The sequence below is a fragment of the Tamandua tetradactyla genome, chromosome 12 (genome assembly GCF_023851605.1).
Source record: "Tamandua tetradactyla isolate mTamTet1 chromosome 12, mTamTet1.pri, whole genome shotgun sequence".
In the NCBI taxonomy this organism is placed as follows: Eukaryota; Metazoa; Chordata; class Mammalia; order Pilosa; family Myrmecophagidae; genus Tamandua; species Tamandua tetradactyla.
The window spans coordinates 99159010-99180737 of NC_135338.1; the positions used below are offsets into that span (position 1 = coordinate 99159010).

Below are 21728 nucleotides of genomic sequence, written 5' to 3' on the forward strand. Positions count from 1 at the left end.
AGCCTGCTGACCTGCCTGAAAGAAGTGATTTGTACAGAGGTCAAGTCAGACCCACTTGGCTTTGAATCACAGACCACCCACTCACCAGCTTTTTTTTTTTAATTAAAAAAAATTAACAAAACATTTAGAAATCATTCCATTCTACATATATAATCAGTAATTCTTAATATCATCACGTAGTTGCATATTCATCATTTCTTAGTACATTTGCATCGATTTAGAAAAAGAAATAAAATGATAATAGAGAAAAAAAAACTATATGTACCATACCCCTTACCCCTCGCTTTCATTTACCACTGTTTCAAACTGAATTTATTTTAACATTTGTTCCCCCTATTATTTATTTTTATTCCATATGTTCTATTCTTCTGTTGATATAGTAGCTAAAAGGAGCATCAGACATAAGGTTTTCACATTCACAGAGTCTCATTGTGAAAGCTATATCATTGTTCAATCATCATCAAGAAACATGGCTACTGGAACACAGCTCTACATTTTCAGGCAATTCCCTCCAGCCTCTCCACTACATCTTGAACAACAAGGTGATATCTACTTAATGCGTAAGAATAACCTCCAGGATAACCTCTCGACTCTGTTTGGAATCTCTCAGCCATTGACACTTTGCCTCATTTTACTCTTCCCCCTTTTGGTCGAGAAGGTTCTCAGTCTCTTGATGTTAATTCTCAGCTCATTCTAGGGTTTTTCTCAGTCCTTTGATGCTGAGTCTCAGCTCATTCCAGGATCTTTGTCCCACGTTGCCAGGAAGGTCCACACCCCTGGGAGTCATGTCCCACGCAGAGAGGGGGAGGGTCACCAGCTTTTTTTACCCTCAGTTCTCTGGGATGTAAAGTGGGGATAAAAAAGGATTTGTCATAGTGCTGTTTTGAGGATTAAGAAAGTTAGTACATGCAAATAAAGCTATTGATAGAGTGGATATGTGGTAAGTGGTCAATGAATTTAATGATTATTAAAAACAAGTGGGTTCAAACGCACGTCTGGGTGCTTTGCTAAGAGAATCTATCATTATAATTAAGCGTTGGTTACCCTCTTCCACACAAAGCAAAGGTGTCTACCAGCAAAGTTGACTCAATTTTTAAAAACCCTATTCAGAATAACTGTAATCTAGTTTATTTCTCCTTGACCTTCCCAGTGAAGGGAGTGGTGTAGGGGGAGAAGGCGCTCATCTGACCCTGCCAGGAAAGGAATGGGCCAGGTGTATGAGAGCAAGCTGAAGTGCAGACCACACTGGAGGCCCAAATCCTTCCAGAAGGATCTACCTGGGTTCACTGGGAGATTTCATCCATCTGGCCTCACCAAAGCCAGGTCAGGGGCTGCAGAGATGGGTATTTCTGTCTAACAGCCCAACCTGATGGCTATGGACACCAGAGACATGATTTTAAAAGACGTAGCAGTCCCATATAGCATGCGTTGTCAGGAAGAAATTCCATTCTCAAAAAAGCAAAGATGCCTTCTGTGCAGAGAGATTGCTGGAGTCTTGAAGTCTCTCTCTGGAAGACTTGGGGAGAGCTCTCTTAAAAAAACCTGGACAGCTGCAGGGGCAGCTGGGGAAGGAAGCCCCAGCCTTCTGGGACGGTGTGTGTGTGTATATGTGGCAGTGGCAGTGGGGACCAATTTCCTGTTTGTTCATACTGCTTTAGCAGGAAGCAGAAAGGAACCCTGACATTGTTTTAACAGTTCTTAGAGAAGAGAGTCCACTTGTGAATGTGGAGGCCCTCCCGTGGGTAGAGGGCCAGGAGAGGGGCCCCGGAGGCTCTCTGCTCCAACCGGGCTCACAGCTCCCCTCACTAACGGGTTGCCTTTTGTGCCCTTGGATTTTATAGCTAATGACAGAGAATTGGCTCCTCTTGATAGCTTTAGGGATCCTTTGGGAATCCCTTGAGGCGGTGAATCACCGCTGGCAATGTGGCTTGTGTCAATGTGGATATGAATATAGTGTTCTCTTAATGGGACCACATTCAAAGATGTGATCACTAGCAAATCATTTATATATGCACTCAAGTAATCAAAAATACTTACCTAAAGGCTGCCCTGAGGTCATCAAGGAGCGTGTGCTGGAACTCTGCAAGATTTGGACACTGTCTCCCTCATCAGTTTGATCCCTGGCATTCCCTACCAACCTCTTGCCCTACACTCCAGCCATACCAGGATGTGGCACTGGGATTAAGGATGTGAGCTCGGGAGCCAAACTGTGTGACTCTGGACAAGTTACTTTACCTCTCTGGGACTCAGTTTCTTTGTAAAATAGGGCTATTGGTAACCAGGGGTTGTTATGAACATTAAGTGAGCCATTGGATGTAAATCTCTTAGAATAGCACCTAAGAGATTTACATCTCTCAGTTTCCCATACTTCCCTACTATAACACTTACCACATTTTATTGTCACTATTTGTCCAATTTTTCTGCTAAATTGTCAGAAGCCAGAGTGTGTCTGTAACTAGCCCTGTGAACTGTCCTTGAACTATAATTGATGTTCACTAACTGCTATTCAGTAAATGGTGGTTATGATTATCAGAATGTTTTTCCATTTGGAGGCCTGAAAAACTTCTAATTATTCTTCAAACCCTCTTCAACTGTCGCTTCCCGTATGACTGCCACCCAGACCCCTCCTGGGCAGAACTAATCGCTCCTTTGTTGGTTTCACTCCTGTACTTTTATGTACTTTTATACATCCCCTTTCTACATGCAACCTCAGTCGTATACAATTCTGTGAATTAAAAATAAGATTTCCAAATGTTCTAAGAAATGATCATGATGTTGAATATACAACTATGTGATGATATTGTGAGCTATTGATTATATATCAAGAATGGAATGATCATATGATAAGAATGTTTGCGTTTGTATGTTGTTATATTTAATAAATAAATTTTTTTAATGCAAATAAATAAATAAATAAAGGTTTCACGGCCTGACATAGTCTGAGAAGAGAACAGAGTGGCACCTCTACCAGAGAGTCTTGCTTTTATATAGAACATCTTATTTTAACCCCTTTGAGTCTGTAGTTGGTGAACTTCATGAAGGAATAGTTTGGGATGGAGTACTTCCTATGCTGGACCGGCCTGTTCCAGATCTGTCGGCTCCCTGGCTCCCAGCGCCACCCCTACAGCCTGCCCAGGGGATAAGGCAGCTTCTCCCCCTAGAGGCCCCAACCACACTGAACTTTCAGTTCTCCAAAAGACTTCTGGCCCTTCCCCAAAACTCTTCTTACCTCCTGGGGCATTCTCCAGCGCTCCCCTCTCTCCTCTGCTTAGCCATCCTTCAAGTCTCAGCTTAACCCCAGCCACTCTCCTCAAACCTTCTCCCATCTCCTAAGATGGGTTAAACAGCTCTCCCAGGCGACTGCTCAGTTTCCCATACTTCCCCTACTATAACACTTACCACATTTTATTGTCATTATTTGTCCAATTTTTCTGCTAAATTGTCAGAAGCCAGAGTGTGTCTGTAACTAGCCCTGTGAACTGTCCTTGAACTATAACTGATGTTCACTAACTGCTATTCAGGGAAAAATATGAATGAATAGAAGGAATGAATGCTTGGAAGCGGGCAGCTGCATCACATTCCCCTACTTAAAGAAAAAAATCTTCCCATGGGATTCTGTACATAATGGGACCAAAAAAGAAAGGAAGAATCTCCCAGGGACATGAAAGAAAGTTGACTGGGAGAGCTGTATCTGAAACAGAAAATTTCAATCTGGAGGCTCTCAGAAAATGAGTTTTCTCCCACTTTCTTCAAAATCCAGTCCTACCCAATTCAACCAGGTTTGAAAGAAAGAAAAAAGAAAGAGAGGAAGAGAAAAGGAAAAAATATAAACAAAATACTTCAATGCCAAGCTGTTTAGTATGGTTTTCTCTAGACCTGTGCTGTCCAATGCAGTAGCCATATGTGGTTACTGACCATTTGAAATGGGGCTAGTGAAATTGAGATGTGCTGTAAGCATAAAACACACCCTGGATTTTGAAGACTTAGTATGAAAAAAAAAAACCCCACAAACTATTGATTATGTTGATTACAAGCTGAAAAAATACAACTTTAGCTATAGTGTGTTAAATAAAATGTATTATTAATTTCACCTGTTTGACTTTTAAAAATGTGGCTACTAGATCATTTAAAATTTTATCTGTGACTTGCATTTATGGCTTGCATCATATTTCTTTCAGACAGCACTGCTCGAGGTGGTGAGAAGGAGAGACTATTTAATAAAGAACAGTAATCAGCAAGAAGGGTACCTTGTGACGAACAGGGCTTTCCTGAGAGGTGGGGGGGCTGGACACAGAGAGGGCCATTTGCAAGCCAGGGCCAGGTGGGTAGCTCCTTTCTGCTCCGGTCTGCTTTTCCAGCCCTTTCCTGGTCTGAGATGCCCTTGGATCCTGGCACTTTCCTCCATTGCCTTTGGAGTGACCCTTGGGGCTGGGACTTTGGTCTGGTGGTGGGGTCTGCCCCGTGTCCTGACCTTGGGTTCTGCTTGCCCAGTCTGCTCCCCACAGCTCTCCAGCCCTGGCCGATGGTCCAGTAACAACCACACAGGTCCCTTTAGCCCACGGTTTGGTTTTGGTTTGCTCTGATTTCTTTGCAAATGGGAGTTTGGCAAAAAGAAATGAAGTCTGTTCTTTAGATAGATATTTTGAAGCCATCCATCAGAAAAATATTAACAGATGAGAGACACACCGCAAAATACCTGAAGCTGGTAATCACAAAAAACACCTTGTCAATATGTGCAAACTGTTTCCCCCTCCATTCCTTTGAACGAAGCCAGGATGAATTCTGCCATGAAGCAAACATTTGGGGAGACAGCGGGGTGAGTCATCAGTGGGCCACACAACTGCCCTGGGTCTGCAGCTGGAGCTTTTGTGGCCATGTCCAGGGAATTCTCTGACATCAGAAAGGTCAGCTCAGTTCTCTGGCCTGAATTTCCTTCCATGTAAAGTGAGACTTTTGCAGTATGCCAGCTTTAAAAGTCCATATGCTACAGATGTGAGTGGAAGGAAAATAAGCCTAAATAATAAATAAACACAAACCATAAGCATCTCTTCAGCGTTTTCTTCCTTCCCTTGTGCTGACAGAAGTGTCTCTCCTCGCTGTCTCTGGTACCAGGGGAGGCAAATATTGGTGCTTTAGAGCCATGTGACATGGGTTCAAATCCTGGTTCTGATGTTTACTAGCAGTGTGATCTTGGGCAAGAGACACGACTTCTCTGGGCCTCAGTTTCCTCATCTGTAAATTGGGGATAACAAAGTCTTCCAGAAAACACCTGGCCCAGAGGAGTTGTTCACTGTTGTGTCATTCTTGCATCATACTCCTGCCGACCTTGACCTTTTCAGGTTCTGTTCCTCCTTTTCCTGCCAGTATCTATGATTGCTACCTTTGCCTTTAGGCAAAAAAAAAAAAGGCACAGATTTCTTGACCTTTAGAAAGAAAACCACACCTCACTAAACGCTGTTACTCTCTCTGGTTAATGTCTTACCTTTCCCCTTTCATTTCACAGACAGTGTCCTCGGACTGCAGGTGCTTCACTGCCTCGCCATTCCTTCTCTCCTTTGTTCTCAGCCATGTCATGTGTCATTTCTGCTGATGCTACAGTGACCCCAAAGACACGGTTTCAGGAGCAGCAGGCTGGGCCCTCAGCAAATCCAGCAGCCCCTGCCAGCCCCCAGCCTTGCCCACTGCACCCTGGCATTCTGCACCCACCACCGCCTTCTCGTCACACGTGTCTCTTCCTGTGGCCCCCGTGACTGCTGGCACATGAGTGGCCCTGTCGGTGTGCAGGCAGAGAACTCAGCTGTAAATCCCAGCCATCTGGGCTCCCTCCTCGGGTCACGGTCGAGTCCTTCTGAAATGGTGTGTCACCACTTCTCCCCTCAGTGCCCCCCCCACCCCGCCCCGTGACATCCCTGCCCCTCATCTGTGGTCACTGCGCAGCCACCACCTGCACCCACACTGCCTGCAGCTCACACCAGGAAGCGTCTGCCCGGCTAAACCAGCTCCCCACCTTCGTCCTAGATAGACCCCTTGCCTTCTGCTCTTCAGGCACCTTTGGGAGAGCCTGGGGTTTTCTGTCGTAGGCTCTGCCCACACTCCTGCATGTTCTAAGGGCTTTGCAGGGAGGCAGGGATTCGTGTGATCCAGCCGCTCAAAGAGGGTGGTGAGCATGACGTCCCTGCTTTCTAGGGGCATGTACAGGGGTTGAGGGACCTGCCCAAGGTCACCTGCCAGGGGGTTGAGACCAGGGAATCAGGCTGAGTCTGGGCTTTTGGCCACTCCGCGTGCCACACTCCACGCCCCGGACCCAGCGGTGTGTGTCCCGGCGCCCAGTGCAGCGCCTCGCACAGGGCAGAGCACAACAAGCGTGGCAGAGTGACGGACGGGCGCGCGCCGCCAGCCTGAGCCCTCAGTCCTGCACGTGTAGACGAGTCCACTAATTCAGAATTCTTGGTAAGTGTATGGATTTGTGTTTGTGTCCATTTTTCTGAAAGGAGCCATAGTTTTCACTTTGGGACGTACTCATTCTTCTGTCTCCCATTTCATCCTCCCCCTCCCTCCCATGCTGTACAATGTCATTAAATGACAAAATTGCCAATATCTTGTTTTAATTCTGACACTGCTAAAAACATAAAAACACATGATCTCCCTTCACCTAAAATGTCCTAAATGCCTCCCCCCTTTGCCTCCAAGTTAAAAATCAAATACTTCGAAGGACTTTATCATAAAAGTAAAACAACAACCCATACAACGGGAGAAAATATTTGGAAACCACATATCCAATAAATGTTTAATATCCAGAATATATAAAGAAACCCTCAACTTCACAAAAAGACAAATAACCCAATTTAAAAATGGTCAAAAGACTTGAAGAGACATCTATTTCAGTTTGCTAACGCTGCTGGAATGATTATACCAGAAATGGATTGACCTTCATAAAGGGGAATTATTAAGAGTTTCCAGTCTAAGGCCTCAAAAATGTCCAAGCTAAGGCATCCAGAGGAAAGCTGCCTCCAGAGAAAGGCTGACGTCTGTCCCATGGGAAGGCCCATGGCTGGCATCTGCTGGTTCTTGTTCCCGGTTCCATGGCTTCCAGCTTCTGATCCCAGTGGCTTTCTCTCCAAGCACCCATGGGCCCTCACTTAGCTCATCGGGAGCAAAACTCTGGGTTTCATCTCTTAGCTTAGCATCTCCCAGGGTCAAAGGCTTCTTCTCTTCAGGTTGTGGTTATTTCTAAGAGTCCCTGCTTAGCCCCAGGGCTATTTCTGTCTCAATCTCCAAATGTCTGTGTCTGTGTTGGTTCTTTTAAGGACTCCAGCAAACTAAGACCTACCTTAAATGGATGGGGCCACACCTCCATCTCATCAAAAGGTGACAGCCACAATTGGGTGTGTCACATCTCCATGGAAATAATCTAATCAAGAGGTCCTGATATTGGATCAGGATTAAAAGAACATAGCTCTTCTGGGGTACATAGCAGTTTCAAACCAGCATAGAGAGCTCTCAAAAGAAGATATACAAATGGCCAATAGCACGTGGAAAAATGATCGGATTGGCATCTTTAGCTACCAAGGAAATGCAAATCAAAACCACAATGAGATACCATTTCACACCCAATAGGATGGCTGCCGTTAAAAAAAGGGAAAATAATGTGTTGGAAAGGCTGTAGAAGAACGGGCACACATTCATCGCTGGTGGGAGTGTAAAACAGTTGGCAGTTCCTCAGAAAGTTAAGTATAGGACTACCATATGACCTGGCAATCCTACTCCTGGGATACACCTAAAAGAACGAAAGCAGTAACTCAAACACATGTTCACACACAGACGTTCATAGCAGCATTATTCACATTTGCCAAAAGATGAAAGCAACTGATGAATGGAAAAATTAAAATATGGTATATATACACAATGGAATATTATTCAGCTAGAAAAAGGAATGAAATCTTGATACATGTGACAACGTGTATGCACCTTGAAGTCATCCTGAGTGAAATAAGCCAGACACAAAAGGACAAATATTATACAATCTCACTGATTCAAAACAACTAGAAGAAGCAAACTCATAGATATAGAATTTAGAATATAGGTTATCAGGGGATGGGCTGGGGATAGGGAATTTAGTTAAGGCTTAAAGCGTACAGGGCTCCTATTTGGGGTGATGGAAACGTTTAGGTGATGGCAGCACAGCACTGAGAACACAATTAACAGCACTGAAACGTAGATCTGAAAATATATATTAAAAGGGGAAATGTTAGGTAGTATATATGGTAACAGAGTAAAAATTTTTTAAACTCCATGGAACTGCGCTATGCAAACAGGGAACCCCAAGTTAAACAATGGATCTAATAATACGATTATAAAGAAAAGTGCCATCACCAATTGTAACAAATGTCCCACATCAATGGGAGGGTTGGTGGTGGGTGGTGTTTGGGGATCTTTTATTTATGCGCAATTATTCTGTAGACCCACAACTTCTCTAATAAGAAAATTAAAAATAAATAAATAAAATACTTTGGCCCAACATCCAGCACTTTTAGTAATTAAGTTTCAGCACATTTCACCAGGGCTCTCTTCCATTTTTACCCCTCCTTGAATCTTGTTCCCTGGACACAGTGAAGTCTCCTTGGACCTTCAGCACCTTCCTTCTAGCCCTGCTGTCAGCAATTCATTTGGCAATAATGTCTGGCATTCCTGATTTGAGCCAGGCACCACCCCTAGGGCTGAAAATTCAAAGATAAATATACCAGTCCTTATCTTTGAGAAACTATCAGTCTAACAGAGGAGAAGGATGTGAAAACAAAATCCCCCAAACATGGGGAGACAAACGTTAATGGAAACTATTTCCTCTCAGAGGTGGGATGCAGCTGCCAGCGAAGGAGATCTTTTTACTTCCTAAGTGTGTCTGTATAAAGTTTCACACACTTCTCTTACAACAAGCACGTGTTACTTTTGCAACCAGTGGTGAAAAATCGAAATCATATCAAGTGAAGATTATGATTAATTCAATTCTGAGCATCTGAATTTCAAGAAAAAAGCACATATTTGTTGATAAATTGGTAAAATTAATGAGAGAAGAACAATTAACAAACAGAAAAAAGGGCAAAATCTAAGAATAGACATTTCCCAGAAGATGAACTATTTATGGCTAATAAATATATGAAGACATGTTCAATCTCAATAATCAGAGAAATACAAATAACTCCATAATGAGATTCCATTTAATATCAATTTGAGTGGCAAAAAAATAAGAAATCTGACACCACCAAGTGTGGGAGAGGATGTGGCTTGATGGGACCTCTTAAGCAATGCTATTGGAACTATAAATCTTATAAAACCCCCTTGGTAAACAATTTGGAAGTATCTTGTGATGGTTTGGAACTGTTTGAACCCCAGAAAACCATATTCTTTTTTTTTTTTTTTTTAGGTATTAAAATTTTTTTTTTTAATTTAAGAACAAACAAAAACATTAACATATAATTCCATTCTACATATATATTCAGTAATTCTCAATATCATCACATAGTTGCATATTCATCATTTCTTAGAACATTTGCATCAATTCAGCCAAAGAAATAAAAAGACAACAGAAAAAGAAATAAAACTATAACAGAAAAAAAAAGATTATACATATCATACCCCTTGCCCCTTGCTTTCATTTATTACTAGCATTTCAAACTAAATTTATTTTAACATTTGTTCTCCCTATTACTTATTTTTATTCCATATGTTCTACTCGCTGTTGACATGGTAGATAAAAGGAGCATCAGGCATAAGGTTTTCACAATCACACAGTCACATTGTGGAAGCTATATCATTATTCAATCATTGTCAAGAAACATGGCTACTGGAACACAGCACTACATTTTCAGGCAGCTCCCTCCAGCCTCTCCACTACATCTTGAATAACAAGGTGATATCTACTTAATGCGTAAGAGCAACCTCCAGGATAACCTTTGACACTTTGTTTCATTTCACTCTTCCCCCTTTTGGTCGAGAAGTTTTTCTCAATCCCTTGAGGCTGAGTCTCAGCTCATTCTAGGGTTTTTCTCAATCCCTGGATGCTGAGTCTCAGCTCATCCTGAAATTTCTGTCCCACGTTGCCAGGAAGGTTCATACCCCTGGGAGTCATGTCCCATGTAGACAGGGGGAGGGTGGTGAGTTTGTTTGTTGTGTTGGCTGGAGAGAGAGAGGCCACTTCTGAGCAACAAAAGAGGTTCTGTTGGGGGTGACTCTTAGGCCTAAATTTTAAGTAGACTTGACCTATCCTTTGTGGGGTTAAGTTTCATATGAACAAACCCCAAGACTGGGGGCTCAGCCTATAGCTTTGGTTGTCCACACTGCTTGTGAGAATATCAAGAATTCAACTTGGGGAAGTTGAATTTCTCCCCATTCTCACCATTCCCCAAAGGGGGCTTTGCAAATACTTTTCCACTCACTGACCAAATCACTCTGGGATTCATCGGGGCATCACTCTGGACAAATCAACAAAATCTCATGTCCTACCCAAGATTCCAAGTACTTATGGTGTTCAATCAAGCTATCAACATAAGTTACATTAGGAAATGCACTAGTCAAAATATTAATTTTGTACCAAATAAATATTTTTTGCTTTAGTCTCACACATAAATTGAAATTTTAAAATATTAATTACCAGCTATTTTCAGCACCCTGCAGTAATGACATTCCTTTGTTCTTCCTCATGCACAAACATTTTTAAAATTTGTACATTTAGTCACTATCATTATAGTCTAGATATAGACTAGATTATACCATCTCAATCTTTGTCATTTCCTTCTTCCTGATTTCTTTTAGGCCCCAGCCCTCCTCCCTCTATCATTCTCACATGCAGCTTCACTGTTTTAACATAATTGTATTACAGTTAGGTAGTATTGTGCTGTCCATTTTTGAGTTTTTATATTCAGTCCTGTTGCACAATCTGTATCCCTTCAGCTCCAATTACCCAATATCTTACCGTATTTCTATCTCCTGATGGTCTCTGTTACCAACGAAATATTCCAAGTTTATTCATTAATGTCAGATGTCAGTTCATATCAGTGAGACCATACAGTATTTGTCCTTTTGTTTTTGGCTAATCTCACTCAGCATAATGTCCTCAAGGTCCATCCATGGTGTTACATACTTCATAAATTTATTTTGTCTTAAAGCTGCATAATATTCCATCGTATGTATATACCACAGTTTGTTTAGCCACTCGTCTGTTGAAGGACATTTTGGCTGTTTCCATCTCTTTGCAATTGTAAATAATGCTGCTATAAACATTGTTGTGCAAATGTCTGTTTGCATCTTTGCCCTTATGTCCTTTGAGTAGACACCTAGCAATGGTATTGCCGGGTCGTATGACAATTCTATATTCAGCTTTTTGAGGAACCGCCAAACTGCCTTCCACAGTGGTAGAAAACCAAATTCTTAAAACTAATCCATTCCTGTGGGTGTGAACCTATTGTAAGTAGGATTTTCTTCAAAAGGGTAATCAGTTAAGCCTTGAGGCACCTCATTCAAGATGGGTCCTAATCCTTTTACTGGAGTCCTTTATAAAGGGAATGACTACAGAGAGAGGGGAAGTCAGGAAAAACAAGAACCTGAAATCAGCAAAACCCACAAAAGCAGGGAGCCCCGCAGACACCCCCTTGTGTCTCTTCCTGTGGCAGAGTTGCTGGGATTGCTGCAGCAGATCTTCCAGAAGAAAACTTTGCCTTGATGATGCCTTGATTTGGACAACGCCTTGAATTTCTCTGCCTCAAGCTGTAAGCAAAGAAACTCCCATTGTTTAAGCCAACCCATTTCATGGTATTTCCTTTAAGCAGCCTAGAAAACAAAAACACTTGTAAAGTAAAAAATTCACATAGCCATTGACCAAGCTATTGTACTCCTAGACGAATATCTAAGATAAATAAATCCACTTGTGCACCAGTGGATTGAATACACAGATATTCTTTGTAGCACTTTTGTAATATCAAAACCCTGCAACAGCTCTGCTCATTGTTAGGAAATTGGTTTTATTAGTTTGGGCTCCACCAAAAGCAGAGCCTGAGATAAGGTCTTGGGTGCAGGCTGATGTTGTTCATTCATTCGTTCACATCCCAGGCAGCAGAGTGAGGGAGAGGGTGCAGTGAGGCAGAGAAGGAGGAAAAGCCTGTGTAAGGGCTGACTCCACCGAGATCTCTGAGAAGTCTTCAAAATGCCTCCCAGACTTGGTCACTGAAGGTGGGGCAGCAGAAGCATTTATCCCCTCCTGAGGCCCACCTTGGCTGAGGCCGCCCTCCCTGTCCTTTCAGGCTGTGTGCGGAGGGCTGGGCAGGCCTCTGTGATCCTGGGAGGGCCCTGAAGCAGAAGTGGGAGAGGCCCAAGGCCCAACTAGCACTCAGTCAGAGCTCCGGGAAGCTGGCCACCACCTCTGTGGCTGGAATCAGAGGTGGGTCAAAGGGAGAATGAAGCCCCCAAGGGCCTCTGTGGAAGGCACCAACTACTGTTGGCATACTCACACATGGAGCAGCCTAAAGTCGCCTCAATAAATAAGCCGAGCAACATGCAACACGCCCGTGAGGGGTCTTAGCAATATTACACTGAGTGAAAAAGAAGGCCCAGAAAATTCACACCTATTTTATAAAGATAACTAAAATTAACAGCATTTGTGAATATGTATGTTTCTAAATATACATATATAGACTATATACATATATTCATACTATTATATATAAATACATAGATGCAAATTTTGTTTAATTAAAAAATATTTTGTGTATGCATCTGAATTCCAATAAAAAACTGACAAAGCATATTTAAAAGAACATATTTTTAAAAAGTCCTGAAAATTAATGAGAAAATGGATAAATAGCCAATAGAAAAATGGGCAAAAAGATATGAGCAGATGTTTCACAGAAGAAGAAGTATATTTAGCCAATAAATTTATGAAAATGCATTCAACTTCAACTTTTTAAAAAAGCAAGAAAATTTAACTTTAAATTTTTTATAAAGTGGGGACAATTTTTATAATTTTAATTTTTCAATAAAATATTTGATTTTTAAGTAAAAATAACTTAAAGAGCAAAAAATTTATAAGATTCAGCATAGCGAGTGTTCTAGTTTGCCAGCTGCCAGAATGCAATATGCCAGAAATGAAATGATTTTCTAAAAAGGGGAATTTAATAAGTTGCTAGTTTACAGTTCTAAGGCCATGAAAATGTCCCAATTAAAGCAAGTCTATAAAAATGTCCTTATTAAGGCATCAACGAGGTCACCTTCACTCAAGAAAGGCCGATGAAGTTCAGGGTTTCTCTCTCAACTGGAAAGGCACGTGTTCACGGCCATGTCTGCTAGCTTTCTCTCCAGGCTTCTTGTTTCACGAAGCTCCCCAGGGGCATTTTCCTTCTTTATCTCCAAAGGTCTCTGGCTGCGTGGACTCTGCCATGGCTCTCAGGGCTCTGTTGCTTTCTCCAAAATGTTTCCTCTTTTAAAGGACTCCAGTAAACGAATCAAGACCCACCTGGAATAGGTGAAGTCACATCTCCCTCTAATCCAAGGTTAATACCGACAGTTGGGCGGGTCACATCTCCATGGAGATAATGGAATCAAGTTTCCAACCTACAGAGTTGAATAGGGGTTAAAAGAAACCGTTGCTCCCACAAAATGGATTAGGATTAAAACACGGTTTTTCTAGGGTGCATAATCTTTTCAAACCAGCACAGGGAGCTTTCTGGGGTGGGAGAGGTATATGTCATTTATAGGTTTTGAAGTGGGTGATAAATAAAAAGTGATAAAAAGAGGGCCATATATATATGGACCAGTGAGTACAATATGAATCGTGGATTATATTTAATCCAGTTCTGTGTACCTGAGGCCTAACATATAAATCATACGGCCCGGTAAAGCAATTCAGAGGTATGTATAGCACATATTGCTAGTATACAAGAGGGAGCTGGAGGAGATTCTGCCTCATTCCTGGGAAGGTTAGTGAAGCTTGTCCAAAGAGGTGCCACTTATTGGATTTAGAAGAATAAGCAGAGGGCTGCCAGACTCGGGAGGAGGCGTGGGCAAATGTGCAGAAATGAGAAACAATGTGGCGTGATTGATACACTTTAGGCAATTAGTGTTGGTAGAGAAGGAGTGGGAGAGAGATCGAGGCAAGGGATGGGCCTAGAAGGTAAGCGGCCCTGGCAGGGCGTGTAGATGTTTTTCCACGTTACAGGCACTAAGAGTACTGAAGCATTTTAAGCAGTGTGCAGTCGGGATGTGCTGTGGGAAGATTCTCTCAGCAGAGTGCAGGGCCAACTGGACGAGGCTGGGGGCAGGAAAACCAGTGTGGATGGCATGGCCTCAGCTGGGGTGAGAGGTACTGAGGGCCTGATTTACTGTGGGGCTGGGGTGAGGGTGGGTATGTGTGGTTTAAATCGAGAGACTTTTTTTTTTTTTTTTTTTTTTTTTTTTTATGGGCAGGCACCGGGAATCGAACCGGGTCCTCTGGCATGGCAGGCAAGCGTCCTTGCCTGCTGAGCCACCGTGGCCCTAAATCGAGAGGCTTTAAGGAGGTAGAATCAGCTGAATTTTCTCTCCCTGCTTTCCTGTGTTTTTCTTTATAGCCCTGACCATAACTTGATATATTTACTTATATATTATCTGTCTCCTCCTCCCAGAATAGAAACTTCATGAAAGCAAGGACATCAGATCTCCAGAGCCTAACAGTTCCAGGCACATGAGAAAAACCAAATAATTATTTGTTGAATGAATGAAGTAACTAGGAAGGAGACGTGTAGGGAAATAACTGATGGGATTTCCAACCCTCCGGTCGAGTTTCACTCATCCTTATCCCCTCCTCATCTCTTCCCTAGCTCAGACTCCAGCTCAGTGTTTGACCACACAATAAAATAGTCCCGCTTCTGGCTTTTATCCTTATCTCAACATGAGTTAACAATCTTTTTTTTTTTACTCCTCTACCTGCTCTCTTGTTACCACTACTCTATCTTCAGACACTGTGGCTTTCCAGGTTTCTTAAGTTCTGAGTCCATATGTTTAGGCAGACTTTAAACTGTTCTGTGATCACGTAGCTGCTGGATGTCCTACCTCTGTCCTGGCTTCTCCACCTGCTCTGTGCCTCTGGAGGCTGGCCTCAGGGCAGAAGCAACCTGGCTCACTGGCCTTCAGGCTTCCTGTTGGGTCCAGCTGATGGCAGGTGGCCACGTGGCATCTGCGGGCAGGAGAGGAAGGTGGGAGGATTGGTTCTCCTTGCTTGGCTGGCAGTGGCTGTGCCCCTCTAAGCTCCTGCCGGCTCTTCCTCTCCTGCATCTGCTGCTCTCACCGAGGACTGCTAGCCATTCCACCCCTGCGCCTTCAGGCCTGTGGTTGGTAACAGCTCCCGAGCAGGTGCCAGTCCTGGGCTGCACCACCATCCCTTGTTGATTTCTCAGTCCTGCCCACATCTCTGTGCCCCTTCACCGTTAACATGGTCGCAGTTACACAGTCTGAGTGGGCCATCTATTTCCTGATGATCTTGGCAGATACAAAAGCAAAAATACAAAACTGTATCTTTCTTTTAAATTGGTATGAGTCACATACCATACAATTTGCCCTTTTAAAGAAAGTTAAAATTAAAACTAAAATTCAATTTACTCGTAAATTGTATCCTTTTTAACAAATAATCAAATGCTTTCCCAATTATTCCATTGTCTGCATGATCTGCAAGTTACACAATGTTGCACACCATAAGTTACTTAACCATTTATGGTGTTTCCAGTTTTCACTATCACCAATAAGGTTGTGGTAAATACTGCCATGGGGGGGGGTCTTTCTCTCTTGGGGAGGATTATTGCTCAAGGAGAAGTTTCTAGGAGTGGTACTGATGAGTCAAAAGAGAGCCACATCTCTATCAAGGCCCTTTCAGAAGTACTTAACATGTTTTTTTACAGGAATCCTAACAATTCACACAGCCGGAGTTTTCTATGAATTTACCAACTTCCTCATCTCATTAGCATTAAAAGGGCATATACGTATTTACTAATGTGGAGACAGCGTCATCATTTGAACATCTTTGATAGCCATACCGATGATAAGCCCTTTAAAGACATATTTCTAAGAGGGGTGGCTAGACAGTGATTTTGAGGGGATGGCAAACAGGGAAGGTAGAGAGACTTATCCTAGCATTCTTCCTGCTCCAGCTAGCCTTTTCACGCTATTTACAGGTCAGTTTCCCCATATTCGGTGAGCTGTTTTCACCGTTGCTTCTTCAGGGCCTAGCATAGTCTCGGGCATCGTCCTGAGTAAGAATAAATATGCATTAAATGGACAAATGATGGAAAAAGAATGTTGAGGCATATGTATATGGAATTCATCACACTTGGTCTGCATGCATTAGCTGCTTCCCTTTTAATTGACTCTCTGAAATCTGTGTTTTCCATTCCTTCCAAATAAACATATTGACCATGGCCTGTGGCCTGCTGAATGCTTTGGCAAGTGTTCTGCTCTCTGTAATACCTACGCATTTCTCCCTACCAGCCGAGTTAGATGCCTCACACGAGTCTGTGCTGTTTGGTTCCAAACCTGCTTTTGTTTTGAGATTTTTTATTGATATATATTATAAATTCACATACCATGTAATCATCCAAAGTATACAAACACTGGTTCACAATATCATCATATAGCTGTGCATTTATCATCACAATAGACTTTTTTGCGAAAAATAACATATATACAAAAAAGCAATACATTTCAAAGCACACTGCAACAATTTGTGGTAGGACAGATTTCAGAGTTTGGTATGGGTTACAATTCCACAATTTTAGGTTTTTACTACTAGCTGCTCCAAGATACTGGAAACTTAAAAGAAATATCTACACAATGATTCAGCAATCACACTTGTTAAACTCTACCTTCTCTGTATAACTCCACCATCACCTTTGATCTTTCTCCCACTCTTGAGGGGTATTTGGGCTATGCACATTCTAACTTTTTCATGTTGGAAGGGGCTGTCAATAAAATGGAATATGGTGATGGAACTAGTTGATATTCTGGAGAGGCTGGGTCCTCTGCATTTCACCAAACCTGTTTTTGACAGCTATATGCTTAGAGTATAATTAATATAATTAGAATGACATAAACTGATGAAACATAAACATAAACAGTTATTTTATGAAATACCAGTTGTATACTTTGGAAATTTTAACTAAAGGCCCGTTGAAAATTACTGTCAAATCAGATGTGGGTGAGACAATCACAAAAGTTTTTTTCTTTTTTTTTAGAAGGAGAATCTACTTACATTGTTTTGTATGAGGCTTTAAGTGGTCAATCAACTTTAAAGAAGAATATAAAATACATCATGGATATGATTTATGTTGGAAAAATTTTTCAAGAAATCTACTCAAAGAAAAGCCCACATCCAAAGATTGGCAAGTGGGTGCTCTTTACAGATTTTACATTAAGATGAAATGTTTAAAGTGTGTATTTATCATTTGTTGTGATCCATCTGCCACCACATACTTTTTCAATTAACCAACCATTGGGCCAGATACAGTTTGTTGGGGTGAAGGTAAGTTCTTATTCCCTAATCTTTTAGTTTTAATAGAAGGACAGAATTTGTCCTGCTTCCTTTTGCCCCAACTCACTCCAGAAGGAGTGACTTACGGTAAACAGGTGAATTTAGATCTGCCTACCCTCAGAGAGTGAAATCTTCTCTGAAAACTGGAGCCTGATTAAGTGTGGAGGGAAGAGCATTGTAATTCAGAGGGAAAACATGAAAACGCCGACAGCCAACATTCAAGCCACGTTCTTCACTTTGGCGTCACAGATAATAAAGTTGGTATTTCCTTCTTTTCATCATTCCAATCTTGTAAGAAAGGGATATTTATTGCTCGTATAAAACTCAGTGTTGGATAGGATGGTTTCTGTGTATTATCACAATTAATGTAACTGTCACAATCAAAATACATTGTTTTCATTTTTATTTTAGTCCATGATTCTGTTCTTTTCAATTGAAAAATTGTCTCGTTTGCAGGCAGTAGTCCAATCTCAACATTCAATCTGTATCTTAAGCTGAATGAAGGAGAAAAAAATGTATGGCTCCAAAGACCGGTATCAGGAAATATTGCTGAGAAGGGCAGAGACACCAAAGCATGACTCCTGCCAATCGTCCCCTCCCCCTCCTCTTCCACATCCTGGGAGAGACCTGCCTGTCCTGCTGATTTCTGGGGCACGTAAACATGGCAAGCTTGACGTCACAGCCTGTTTAGCTATTCAAAATGAGGACTGCAAACAGAGCAGGGAATGCTCTAGCCTCTTTTCAATGTCCCTTAAGGCAGGTTGTGACCCAGTGATCTTCATAAAATCTATGAAATAGATCCTGACCAGTATTTAAAAAAGAAATTGAAAATATCAGTATGTTATTTCATGAAACAAGAGTTACATTTCATGCATCTTTCATTTCAGAGGTTCAGATGTGTGTAAGCATGTGCACACATTTCTTCTCCTTTTAATTTTCACTCTGCTAATTTGCTTTCTCTCCAAAACTCTGCTCCTTTTGAATAAAAATCCTAGTAATAAGTAACTAGAGAAGCAGGGGCCAATTCTCACTTTGTAAACAGCTGTGATGCAAAGGCTATTGCCCCTCCCTCATCTCTCTCGAGTCAATTGAATGTCCAAATATCATTAGGATAGGTGGGTTGAAATATAGGAACTCACTGGTTTGAAATGGGCACAGGAGCATTTATTTCAAAATTTATCACCTGCACAGTTCCAGCAAAGTACATTCAGCTTGGTGTTCAGGACCATTCCAGCAAAGTACATTCAGCTTGGTGTTCAGGACCATTCTGGGTATGGCCCTGCCTTACCTTCCAGGGTGATTGCCCCACTATTCTCCCACATGAAGCCTGTGCTCCAGCCAAACTGACCTCATGGCATTCCTCAAGGTTCATCCATTTCTCATTCCGTGCTGATTGCACTGTTCCTTCTGCTCATGACAGCCTCCTTGCCTAACCCATCTCTGCTTGCCAGAGTCCATTTCAAATTTTCATTCCTGATTCTTAATTTTGCTTTTTTTTTTTCTTTTTTTTGCATGGGCAGGCACCGGAAATCGAACCAGGGTCTCCAGCATGGCAGGCAAGAACTTTGCCTGCTGAGCCACCATGGCCTGCCCAATTTTCCTTTATTTTGAAGTCCATAAATATCTTTTTTTTTAAGAAAATACTTTTCTTATAAATACATTTTCTAACTTAATACTTTACATTTTACTGAGTAAATGTACTCATAAAGTACTTCATATTTTAATACTTAAAATAGCATTTCCCCAGATTTCAAGAGAAATATAAATGCATTATAAAAATAAGGAAACACAGAATACATGGAAGGAAATTTTAAAAATCCCCATTTTATCAATGCACGCTACATATTTATGTATATTGGTATATTACAAACTGGTGTATCATGTTATAATGTATTTTAAAATTATGAGTATTTCCTATTTCCAAATATTTTTCTTCAACATGATTTTGACTACAAACGTACCATAATTTATTTAACAATTTATAATTAAAACAATTACAGAGTGGCTAAACAAACTGTGGTATATACATACGATGGAATATTATACAGCTTTAAGACAGAATAAACTTATGAAGCATGTAATAACATGGATGGACCTAGAGAACATTATGCTGAGTGAGTCTAGCCAAAAACTAAAGGACAAATACTGTATGGTCCCACTGATGTGAACCGACATTCGAGAATAAACTTGGAATATGTCATTGGTAACAGAGTCCAGCAGGAGTTAGAAACAGGGTAAGATAATGGGTAATTGGAGCTGAAGGGATACAGACTGTGCAACAGGACTAGATACAAAAACTCAAAAATGGACAGCACAATAATACCTAAGTGTAAAGTAATCATGTTAAAACACTGAATGAAGCTGCATCTGAGCTACAGGTATTTTTTTTTTTTGTCTGTCTGTCTTTTTTTTACACTATTATTATTTTTATTTTTTCCTCTATATTAACATTCTATATCTTTTTCTGTTGTTTTGCTAGTTCTTTTCCTAAATCGATGCAAATGTACTAAGAAATGATGATCATGCATCTATGTGATGATGTTAAGAATTACTGATTGCATATGTAGAATGGAATGATTTCTAAATGTTGGGTTAATTTCTTTTTTTTTCTTTAATTAATAAAAAAACAATTACAAACACTTGTTTACATTTATGGTGCAGTATTTTGGGGGGTATAAACAGGGTGGTGTTCATGGTCTGCTGATAAATGTCCTGAGAGAACACAACAGCTTATTTTTCAGAAACAGGAAACTGGGGGCCAGAGATAATTAAGAGAAACGTAAATACCCCCCAAGAACCTTTGAAGATATTGGTAGGTGTTTGTTTGCTAGGCTGCTCCAAGCAGATCCCGTGAAATGCACTGGCAGCAATAGGGATGTATTAGCCTAGAAGCTTACAGTTTTGAGGCTGAGAAAAATGTCCAAATCGGGGTATCATCAAGGAAGTGCATTCTTCTTGAAGACGGGGGGTGGGGGTGGGGGGCGCTGGCAGTCCTTGGCTCCTCCACCACAAGGCAAGGCACGCGGCAGTGTGTGCTGGGCTCCCGCGTAGCTTCTGGGTTTCGCTGCTTGCATGCATTTCCCTCCTGGTGTGACTTTCATTCTCTTACCGAGGACTCTAGCAAGAGGATCCAGACCCACCCCGGGCCACGCCTTCCCTGAAGGACCCTCTCGCAAGACCCTACTTACAACAGGTCCACACCCACAGGAATGGATTTGCTTTAGAACAAGATTTTCTGGGATTCATCCAGTCCCAAAGCACCACAGTGGGTAGGCTGGGTTTCCCGTTTTGGTGGCATTGGGGTTTCAAGGACAAAGACTCCAGCAGGCCGTGGAGAACCTGGCGGCCGCCCAGGCAGCTGATCCGGGAAACAAGCAGGGCCTGCATGCCCCTAAAAGCCGGCCGTGTGCATGCCCACCCTCCCACCAACACGTCCAGTTCAGGGGTCCTTTCCATCGCGGAGGAAGAGGTGTGCCTTTGCCTCCCTTTCTGGGACCTTGTACCATCACCTGTGCGTTCTCACTCTCCCCTCTCAGCCCCTCAACCTGGGAAAAACACAAAAAGCAGAAACCAACTCTCCGCTTTGCTCTTACTATGCAAGCTACGGGCCTCCTACCTCCTTCCTTCCAGTGCCCAACGCCGGGCCAGGGTCATCTCCGGCGAAGCGGCCTCTTCCCCGGTTCCTCAGGAGGACGCCTCCGGTCGCCATGGCCTCTTCATCCTCGCCTCACCTTCCTTCCTGGCGGCCCTGGCCTCTCACCTGCGCCGCCACCGCGTCCCGTTCGACCGGGGACGACCTGTGGCGCGTCCTCCTGGCCCGGCGGCCGGTCAGCGCGCCCCGCTCCCCGCCCGGCTGCGCGTCCTCCGGCGACGACCCGACGTCGGCGTGCAGGCCCCGGCCACCGCGCGTCCTTCAGCTCGGCCTGACCCGGGGCCAGGACTGCCGGACCCGGGACGAGGGCGCGGCCCGGGCCTGAGGCGCGCGCTGGGGCGACGGCCACGTCGGCAGGTCGCGTCCCCCTAGCGGCGCCCCGGCTGCGAGGCGTCAGGGCAGAGGCCCAGGTCGCCGCGAACGGCCGCCCGGCGGGGCTGGCGGGCGCCGGGGCCGGGGTCGGGGGTCCGCCCTCCTCGGCGCCGCCCCCCGCCCCCCGCCCCGCCCGGCCGGTCGGCTCGGGCCGCGCAGCCC

The 21728-nt window shown here is 42.9% G+C and overlaps 2 long non-coding RNA genes across 2 annotated transcripts; one reads left to right on the plus strand and one right to left on the minus strand.

Annotated features, from left to right (window-relative positions):
• Nucleotides 1-81: 81 nt before the first annotated feature.
• LOC143652581 (uncharacterized) lies at nt 82-21542 on the minus strand. The gene is made up of 2 exons (XR_013160772.1): nt 21159-21542; nt 82-837 (listed from the first exon to the last, which is right to left on the minus strand). It is a non-coding gene; the product is annotated as an uncharacterized LOC143652581 (long non-coding RNA).
• Nucleotides 13608-19012, plus strand: LOC143652582 (uncharacterized). The gene is made up of 3 exons (XR_013160773.1): nt 13608-14347; nt 17247-17397; nt 17999-19012. It is a non-coding gene; the product is annotated as an uncharacterized LOC143652582 (long non-coding RNA).
• Nucleotides 21543-21728: the final 186 nt, after the last annotated feature.